Genomic DNA, 10,847 nt, shown 5'->3' with positions numbered 1-10,847 from the left:
CTTCAATTCTTTAAATCCTCTGTGTCTTGTTTTATTACACAATATATTACCTATGTTGGTGAATGTTTTGTGTGTACCTGAAAAGAATATGTATTCTTTGATTGTGGAGGTAGAGTATTCTATAAATGTCATTAATTTCAAGTTGATTGCTGTAGTTAGTTATATTATTTTTTTCTGAACATCTGTCTACTTCTTATATTGATTACTGAGAGGAGGGTTAAAGTTTCCAATATAATTGTGGATGTGACTATTTTTTCTTTTAATTCTATCATTTTTTGCTTCATGTATTTTGAAGCTTTCTTGATAAGTGCTATGCATTGAGGACTTTTATGGATTTTGGTTGAAATGACACTTTTATATTCATGCAATATCTTTATTTATGCCTGGTAATTTTTCTTGCCCTGAGTATAACTCATCTGATATGAAGACAGCCATTCCCACTTTCTTATGATTATTGTTTGCATGGCATTGCTTTCTCTATTTTACCTGATCTTACTCTTTCTCTATGTTTTACTTTTATATTTGAAATGTTTTTCTTATAAATGTTATTTAGATGGATCTGATCTTATACAATTTGATAATCTATGTCTTTTGCATATTTAAACTATTTGCATACTGGGTAATTATTGATGTGCATGAAATTAGATTTACCATTTTATTATTTATTTCTGTTTTCTGTTTCTCTCTTCCCACTTTCCTGCTTTATTTTGTATTTGAATAGTTTTAATACTGTGTTTTAATGTATCTGGTAGTTTTTTTGGCTATATCTATGTATTTTTAGAAGTTAATCTAGATATTACAATATGCATAGCTAATCTTTCACAATATTCTGAGTTAATATTTTACTACTTTAGCTAAAAGAAATAAGCCTTATAAAACATATAAGTTCCTTTAATATTGCCTCTTCTTGTTATAATTGTCTCATATATATCATAGCAACATACCTTCAAATCCTCTCATTCAATTTGACAATTTTTGGCCGGGCGCGGTGGCTCACGCCTGTAATCCTAGCACTCTGGGAGGCCGAGGTGGGCGGATCGTTTGAGCTCAGGAGTTCGAGACCAGCCTGAGCAAGAGCGAGACCCCACCTCTACTAAAAATAGAAAGAAATCATATGGACAGCTAAAAATATATATATCAAAAAAAAAATTAGCCGGGCATGGTGGTGCATGCCTGTAGTCCCAACTACTCGGGAGGCTGAGACAGGAGGATCCCTTGAGCTCAGGAGTTTGAGGTTGCTGTGAGCTAGGCTGACGCCACGGCACTCACTCTAGCCTGGGCAACAAAGTGAGACTCTGTCTCAAAAAAAAAAAAAAAAAAAAAAATTTGACAATTTTTGTCTTATACAGTTATATAAATTTTAAAGCACATAAAAGGAAAATATCTATTCTATTTACCCAAATGTTTATAGTTTTTTATTGCTTTTCTCTTATTAATAAAGTTTTCACCATCCTTTTAATATCATTTTCCTTTAGGCTGAAAAATTTCCTTTGGCATTTCTTTTAGAAAAGGTCTCCCGGACACCTTCATCTGAGAAAGATTTTATTTTATCTTTTGTTACTGAAGGATATTATATAAAATATTGGTTTATATTCTATTGTTTCTCATGACAAATACACAATCATTTATAAGTCTCTGTAAGTAATGTATTGTTTACCTTTAGCTGCCTTCAAGAATTTTTTCTTCTTTTGCTTATCAGAAGCTTGATTATGATGTATCTGGACATAATTTCCTTTGAGGTTATTCAGATTGAGATTTACAACTTCTTGGTTTTGTAAAAGTATGACTGTTACCGAATTTAGGAAATTTTCAAACATTATGTCCTCAAATAGGATTTCTGTATCAATCTATTTTTCTTCCACTTGAAATTTTAATGCCATGAATATTAAAACTTTTGATATGTTCTACATATTCTTGAGACTTTATTTATATTTTAAAATCTCAAGACAAACAAGAATATAGAATGTCATTAAATAGTTTTAAACTTAAATTCATAATGGATGTTAGAAAAAAGTCACCTTTTCAAACTAGTTTAAGGCATGAAAAAGTTATGTGGAGGCAGGGTCAATTTAAACTTCTTTACCTATTGTTCTGGGCAAATGTAGAAAATACTTTTTATTTAAATATGCCCAAAATAAAGCTTAGAAATGGAGAATCGTGTGTCAACATTCATATCTTCCAAAGGATCTTTACACAAATGAAAGCCTTGGTATGATAACTTTGGAATATATAATGTATTTAGGCAATGCTTAACTAAATTGAAAAATATTACCTTCTTTGATGCTAACAATAATCCACTATAACACATATCATCGCTTCTTTAACAGAGCAGAAAATTGAGGGTTACAAGATTATTTTCTTATCACAAATCAAGGATTTCACATGATATAATAGAATGTTCATTCCATACATCTCTTAGTAGATTCATTTTTGTAAAATAGGAAAATATAAACATCATTATATATTTAAAGATGATATTCTCCAAATAGGACAATTATTTCCTTTAATTCAGCCAGAAAAAATTGATAAATACTGAACAGTAACTGAAAAGAAAACCAGATTTGTTGCTCCAGATTGAATAAATTTATTAGGAAAACAGAGAATATGCTCCTGCATAAAAAAACAAAAGGCAAGATCTGCAACATCATCTTGCTAAGAGAACATACAGGAGTTCATGGGATGAATTTCATGTCTTTTAAATTTTTATGAGTTAGCTCCAGGAGAGAAAAGCTTGAAATATCAGATCTGGAGGGTATTTAGTGGGCAAGTCTTCAAAAATCACCTCAGAAACCTGTGCTGTGAGATAATCATCAACTAACCCTCAGGCTCAGCACATCAGGGTTTCAGAATTGGTGAATCCCAATGACACAGGATACAGGGCGAGAGTCTCCGTGGTATCCTCAATAGTAGTAGCCAAAGCCAGAGCCATAGCCTGAGCCACAGCCATAGCCACAGCCACAGCCACAGAGAGAGTGGGAGCCATAGCCATAGCCACAGCCCAGTCTGCGGAAGCCACAGCCATAGCAGGAGCCATAGCCACAGCCCAGGCCTCCATAGCCGTAGCCCAGGCCTCCATAGCCACAGCAGCCATAGCCACGGCCGCCATAGTAGTTTCCGTAGTAGCTGCCACACATGGTGTTGGTGGTTGAGGTTGTCCTTGGGTGGAGAAGGAGTGTAGGTGACTTCAGTCTGGACAGTTCTTCCTGCAAAGGTCCTTTTATATGTCCTCAGCATGGGTGGGACCCACCACAGGTGTCATGCCATTGGCTAATTTTATGACTAATATAGTTTGCTGATTCTCAGTCATAAGATAATGCCTCAGAGATATTAAGGAGGCTTGCTTTGTTTGGCCTTATTTTGGACTACCCTTATCCAGTTGAAGACTTCAGTGAGAGGAGACATTCTCATTCACACTCATATAATCCTGCCTCAAAATAGACCTTCATTATAACCTCCTATAACCATTTTTTATATATAACAAAATAACAGTCACAATCTTATTTGTTCTTTGTCCCAATAGTTTCATTATTTTTAAAAAATCTTTTGCAAAACTAACTCTTTTGTGATTCATGAGTTTTCCTCTTCTCTTGAAGCAAATTAATTTCCTTCTTTTGATATTCAATTTATTTTCTGTACTGAATGTATCTTTCATCCCCATTATGTTGATAATATTCCAACTAATTAATATTTTATGAAAACCAAGTCTGGGCAAAACGCATTATATTTTTCTACTTATATCAATAAGTATAATTTTTTTTTTTTTTGAGACAGAGTCTCACTCTGTTGCCCAGGCTAGAGTGAGTGCCGTGGCATCAGCCTAGCTCACAGCAACCTCAAACTCCTGAGCTCAAGCGATCCTCCTGTCTCAGCCTCCCGAGTAGCTGGGACTACAGGCATGCGCCACCATGCCCGGCTAATTTTTTCTATATATATTTTTAGCTGTCCATATAATTTCTTTCTATTTTTTTTTTAGTAGAGATGGGGTCTCGCTCTTGCTCAGGCTGGTCTCGAACTCCTGAGCTCAAACGATCCGCCCACCTCGGCCTCCCAGAGTGCTAGGATTACAGGCGTGAGCCACCGCGCCCGGCCAATAAGTATAATTTTTATTTATACTCAAATTGCACTGAAGTACTACAGAACAAATTATTTGTTGGAATCCTATTTTCCCCAAATAACTATACATTGATTCTAATTAATATTAGAATTATATTCTAAGTAACTATTTCCTGGGCTTAACAACATCATATATTTATGTTTATCAATGTGTTAGACAGAGGCCTGTTCCTTCATCAACATATCCAGTCATTCCTTGTGATCTGGACTGCTGAATTCTCTTGCATAGCTCTAGAATTACTATGGTCTTCATTCAAATTAGAGTGATAATTCTTCCTACTGGAGACACAAGAAAAGTGGAAGTGGTTTCACATTTTAGTAAAAAAAGTCCTTTCAAGTTTTTAAAAGTGTGATTGTGGGATATGGCATTATCCACATATCCATGTGTAATCAGTTGATTTTTGATGTTCTAATGATATTTCTAAGTAAAAATAATATTTTAATGTACCCTTTTCTATAACCTTAGTCATGACAGAAAGTAGAATTTGAGGCTGGTTTCTGTAGCAGTAAAGAGAGACTACAAGATATTTTGCAACTCATGTATTTTAATCAACTTTCCTCTAGAAATCATAGGGATGAAACTAAATTTTTTAAATTTCCCTATATATCTGTCTTAATAAGTATATCAAATGAGAAAAAAAATGCCTCTTAATAAAATAGAATATTTTCTTACTAATGATCAGATCAAACACATTAATTTATCCATCTAATGTGTGTTTTGAATATTCCTTCCATGTGTATGTTTTGGTAGATTTATTTTTGTGAAATAGACATATCATTATGACATTTTACTCACTATTGGCTAGCCTGAGATATTAGAATTAGACATCATTGCTATATTATTTTCAAATTTCCCATACAGAAAATAACAGCAGGCTTAACTTATCACAGTGCAGGGTCAATCAAGGAATATCCTAGAATAAATTTTCAGTGAAAACTAATTTAAATAATGTTATTATCAGTCTTCCTCTAGGCTGTCTAACTTAGAAAATCACCTGAAATTTATAGAACAAAATTGCATCCATTTAAAAAAAAACAAAACTGTTTTTTTTTATTTGACTAAAATGGCTATCAAAGACATTGTTTTTTGCAGTTGGGGGGGAATAAAATGTCCCTAATAACAACATTTACTAGGTTATTTCTTCATAGAATTTAATTTCTGGAGTTAATTGGTTTCTTCTGAAAAATTGAGTTTCACTCTAATCAAAACAGTGAGAGCTTTGCTCCCAGTGAGATACTTTTTCTATTAATTTTTTGAACTATTAATATATTGAGTTCTTAAGTACATTCTGTAATGTGAAAAATAGAACAATATAACTCCTCCTGGACTTCTCAGTCCCCTCCAGATAATATCCCATTTTCCTTTCCTGTTTCATTGAAAATTTCACATGTATTTCCATGGTAGATTTCCAGTTTCTCTTTATCTCTCTTCTCACACCTTTTGGTGTTTGGTCCCCACAACTCTATTATGACAGCTCCTACAGGAATCTCTATTAATTCAATCTTGCCAAATTTAGAGTTTAAGTCTTCTTCATTTTACTGAGGCTCTGAGTAGCATTCAGATTTACCAAGCTCTGTTTTCATTCCTGAGAAATTCTCTACCTTTTCCCTCTGTCCTGCCACACATGTGGTTTATTTCAAGTCTCCCTAGTGGCTCTTTATCAATATCTTTTCTCTTTTCTCTTCTTTGAATTTTGCTCTCAAATGTGAGGGTGTTCCTCTTATAGACTATCTAAACTCTCTTTAGATGGATTATTTTGGATGAATTGTGTTATGAATTAATTTCAAATCATACTTCCAATTCTGCTCTCCAGATATATCTCTCCAAATGACTACTACACCTCCTTAGATTGTTAATAGTCATCAAAAATTACCCAGAAGAAACTAACTCCATGATTCTCTGTACTTTCAAATCTCTTCCCTTCTTTATCTCTACACTCTAAGTATGCAGGACACAAATCACATCAGGACCCTCCCAGAGGAAAATCCTGTAATGCCTTTCTATATTAAGGTTGCTAGATTATACCGGATACCCAGCTCAATTTGAATTTCAGAATATTGAATATCACAAATATTGAATGAGAAATATTTATACAAAAATATTTATCTGAGAATCATATATATCTGCAGGTCCTGCATGGGTTAGTGTTAGGGTTAAGATTGCTGTATCTGGCAACCTGAAGCTTAGAAAACAGCCTTCATGGTCTGCCCTGTCACAGCCTTGACTACATCAATGAGGGCATCTTGGAACACCTTGCTTCTCGTTACGGAACAAAGAAAACAACGATTTTTTGGCTCTTCAGATTCACCAACTTTGTTTCCAACTTAAAGCCTCTGCCTTTGTGATACTACATTCTGAAGGTGATAGCAGAAATGTTGGGATCTGACTCTTCTCTTTCTATCAGAGGGGCATTCCTTGACCATCTGTTAATACTTAGAAGTAGTCTCTCATCAGTACTCTTTAAATTTACCTTAGTCAACTTGATTAATTTTTTAAATAGACTCATTATCATCAGAAATTATCTCATTTACTTTTAATATTTGCTTTAAAATGTCTGTCTGCATTGCCCACCCTTGCTTAATCTGGAATGCAAGCTCCATAACAGCAGAGGTCTTGTCTGTCCTTTCCACTGCCTGACCCCCAATTCTCATAACAGTGCCCAATATAAGATTGATTCTAAAAGTTTGATGCACGAGAGAATTAATAAATAGCCAAATGAATACAGAAAATTAAGTAGGAGTTTAAAATTCTTCTTTCTAACTTTTAAATTTTGAAATAATTTTTGAATTACAATAATTTGCAAAAATATATGGAACATTCCTGTGTATTCTTCACCCAGTTATACCTATGTCCATATCTTTCATAACAAAGTACAATTATAAAAACCAAAAAATTAATCTTGCACAATATTTTTAACTAAACTATAGACTTTATTTGAATTTCACCATTTTCCCCCTAGTCTCCTTTTTCTGTTCCGGGATCCAATCCAGGACACCACATGGCATTTGGTTCTTACATCTCTTAGTCTCCTCCCATTGGTGACAGTTTTTCAGTCTTGACGTTGATACCGTTGGAAATTTTAAAGAGCCAAATGCCTTGTAGAATGCTCACCAATTTGGGTTTGACTTTTTTCTCAGAAGTAGATTGAGGTTGTACATTTTGGACAAGCATACAAGAAGAATTATGCTTATTTTCATTGTGTCACAACAGGAGGTACATGAGATCAATAAATCTTTGAAAGTTTCTAAAGTTGATTTCTAAACTCAAATTTCTAACAGAATAGGTTTTTCCCTTTAGTATATAACCATAGTCCATGGGTTTAAAGTTTAGGACTCTCACCATTGCTTTGGAACATAGACAAAATGATAGATGCATATATATGTGAAGGATAAATCAAAGTGAATAATATTACTCTACAAGAAATAATAAAATACCTTACCATTTAAGAATTTACAAATCAGCTCTTCCACCATGTCTTTTCCTCTATAAGATTTCCATTCTCTCCTACCCTCTTCGAAGTCATCCTTTTGTTCCAAAGACCACATATATGCAGATAAGAAGAAAAATATTATTAAAGGAAAAAAAGATTTTCAAGAGGTGAAATCTGTATAGGTTATATGATCTCATGTTAGCTGGTAATATAGTTTAAATTCGGCATCTGGAATAAACAAGTCATCAAAGTTGAAGAAGAATCTCTCATTAAAATCACAAGATTTCTTTATAGGCATAATTTGCTGACACACAGCAAAGTTGTCTTGGATACATTGGTTGGGAGGAATTTTTGAGATAATTTTAATGTCCATTATTTTGGAACATGATTCCAACAGGGCATGTGATTTGTCCCACATACCACTCAGGTAGTATTTAAGGGCCTATATAAATTATAAATTTAAAACTCTAAAGTCTGATCCTGCTATACAACTGAGCCTACCTTTCCTGACACCACTGGCTTCTACAGCTACTATGGAGGGCTGGGCTGTGGCTGGGGCTATGGCTTTGGTTATGGACATGCTTGTTACCACCCATGCTGCTATGGAAGATACTGGTCTTCTGACTTTTTCTGAGAAATTCAAGACTGGTGATCTCTTTAAGTCATTCTCTTATGAGGCACTGTCTTCTTTCTGCATTATTTATAATAACATTGTTATTTTTCTGTTCAAACAATGACAACTGAGACTTAGACTACCATACATCAAGACTTTTTTGTTCTAAATTAGCAGGAGTTTATAAAAATTTAGAACAATATTCCTTTGATATTTATGTTACTATTGCATGATTGAATGTAAACAAATTTAGTCAATTTTTAATGAAAATGCATAAATTCATTTTTAGTAAAGATAGTATCTTTTTCAAACCTACATTTTCATGTATATTTTATTATTTAAATTTTTTATGAGTGCATATGTGTGTATTTATGTGTGTGAGATTTTTGACTTTTACTATCTATAGTTGACAATTTAGATGTACCAGTTCTAACCAATAGTTATATTCAACCAGTGCTTTTATAATATGTATTTTCTTGAGCAGATTCAAGGGCTACTATGATCTGATCAAAGCCTCATCTTCGGTATAGTCAATGTTTGACTAAGTGCATTGGCATAGCAGTACCCATTTTCTCCCTACTTCGTTCCGTATCTTCAATATTTCATTCTTTCCTGATAGTATTTGAATGTGCCTCAGGGTAGATGTAAGTTTTTCTCCTAAATTTTATATTATTGTTATTTCTTTTCACTCATTGACAATACATTCTTGAACTCATGCATGGTAGTTACACATATGGCTTTCTTGTTTGTCATTCCCACATTGTCACAGGAAGATACAGAATTTGAGATTTGTTTCAGTGAGTCTTTCAAGAGGTCAATGTCTGCTTGTGTTTGGAAAAAGACCTGTTGTCTTTCATAAGAAGACAATGGCTTGAGTAGACAAAATGCACATACAAGTTTGGGCCAAAATGTAGTCTGCAAAGTGTAGTTCTGATTCTAGTAGTCTAAATAATATTCAGTAAATCTGTTTACAATAAATTCTTTTAATTCACTTCATTTATTCTTATTAAATAGTAATAATATCAATAATGATAAAATATACATCAACAATCTAACATTAGTGACTAATCTTAGAATTTGGGATGACCTATAGTGAGTATATATAAAATTACTTTTTGAACAGAGATGAAAATATGAAGCTGGTCAAAATCTTAACCAGCTCCCAAATGCATGTCTTCTGAAAGTATCTAGAGGATAAAATTATATAAAAATGTCTGTTTTTCTCCATTAGTTGAAGATAAGCAACACAAGGGGCTATATATGATTTCAATCCTTTGAAATTAATGGATTCTTATTTTTGGTTTAGCATGTGGTCTCTCTGGGGGAGCATTCTATTTGTGAACTTGAGAGGAATTTGTGTTCTCTTGTACTTGGGTAGAATAGTCCATAGTAGTTGGGTCTAGTTGGTTTATAGTATTTTTGAAATCTTCCTTTTATATTCTGACATTTTGTTTAGTTGTTTTATCCATTGTTTCAAGTGGATATTTAAGCCTTCAGCCATTGTTATTACACACTCTCTCCTTTCAATTCTGTCACTGTTTTGATTTGTGTATTTTATGCTTTGCTGTTAGGTATATATAAGTTTAGAATTGGTATAATTTCCTGATAGGTTTTGCTTTTTATCATTACAAAATGTCTCTATTTATCTTTATTAAAATTTTTGCTTTTATAGTTTATTTGGTCTGATATTGTTATACCCACTCTAGCTTTGTAGTGGTTGCTGTTTGCAAATATATATGTATATGTGTGTGTATATATATATATGCATATATATATATATGCATATATATATATATATATATCTCCATCCTTTTACTTTGAAATTACTTGTTTCAAGAGAATGTGACTGTTTGTGTTGAAACATTTTTATGACAACCACTTTAAAATCCTTGTCAAATAATTTGAACATCTGACTAATTTAGTGTTAGGGTTAGTTAAGTATCTTTTCTCATTCAAGTTATATTTTTTTTAATATGATGGAAATTTTGTTAAGTAAGATAATCTTGATCCTATTTAATTATTTTTTTTAGCAAGTACTCACTTTGCTTAGGTTTAGCACATGGGTCTTGGTCTATACTCCTATAGGCTATGGTTCAAAATATTCAAAGCTGTTGAAGTGTTATTTTGGTCTGCTTGATTTATCTTGTGCCACTGCTTTCCTATTGGTTCCTGCTAGTGCTGTCTGAGAGTATGGGATGTATTTTACCAGGCTGTCTGCTGTGTGTCTTTTGGTGCAGGTGGTGGCATGGTGAGAGTCCCTGCCTATGTCTCTGGCTGCCAAGGTATCTCTTGGAGGGAGCAGCAGAATCTCAGATATAAAATGACAGATTCTTCCTGAACTAGGATATAAATCACCTTAAATAGCACATAGATCAATAAAAAGTCACATGGAAAATTATTAATAGAGAATATTTTAGACTCATTAATAAAGAAAATACAACATACTAAATGTGTGGAACACTACTGAAGAAGTGATTAAGGAGAAATTTATAGCTTTAAATATTTATATTAAAATAAAGGACATTTTTTAAATCAAGGCTTTAACCTCCTTAGGAAAAAAACTACAAAGAGAGGGAAAAGTAAATACAAAGTAAGAATAATGGAGTAAAACTAAAAAATAAGAGAGGAATCAATTTAGTAGAAAATGAAAAGAAAATAAATAAACTGTAAAGAAAATAAATAATGCTCAA

Source organism: Eulemur rufifrons, chromosome 7 (assembly GCF_041146395.1).
Source record: "Eulemur rufifrons isolate Redbay chromosome 7, OSU_ERuf_1, whole genome shotgun sequence".
NCBI classification, from domain to species: domain Eukaryota; kingdom Metazoa; phylum Chordata; class Mammalia; order Primates; family Lemuridae; genus Eulemur; species Eulemur rufifrons.
Note: the sequence above shows the minus strand (reverse complement) of the source record.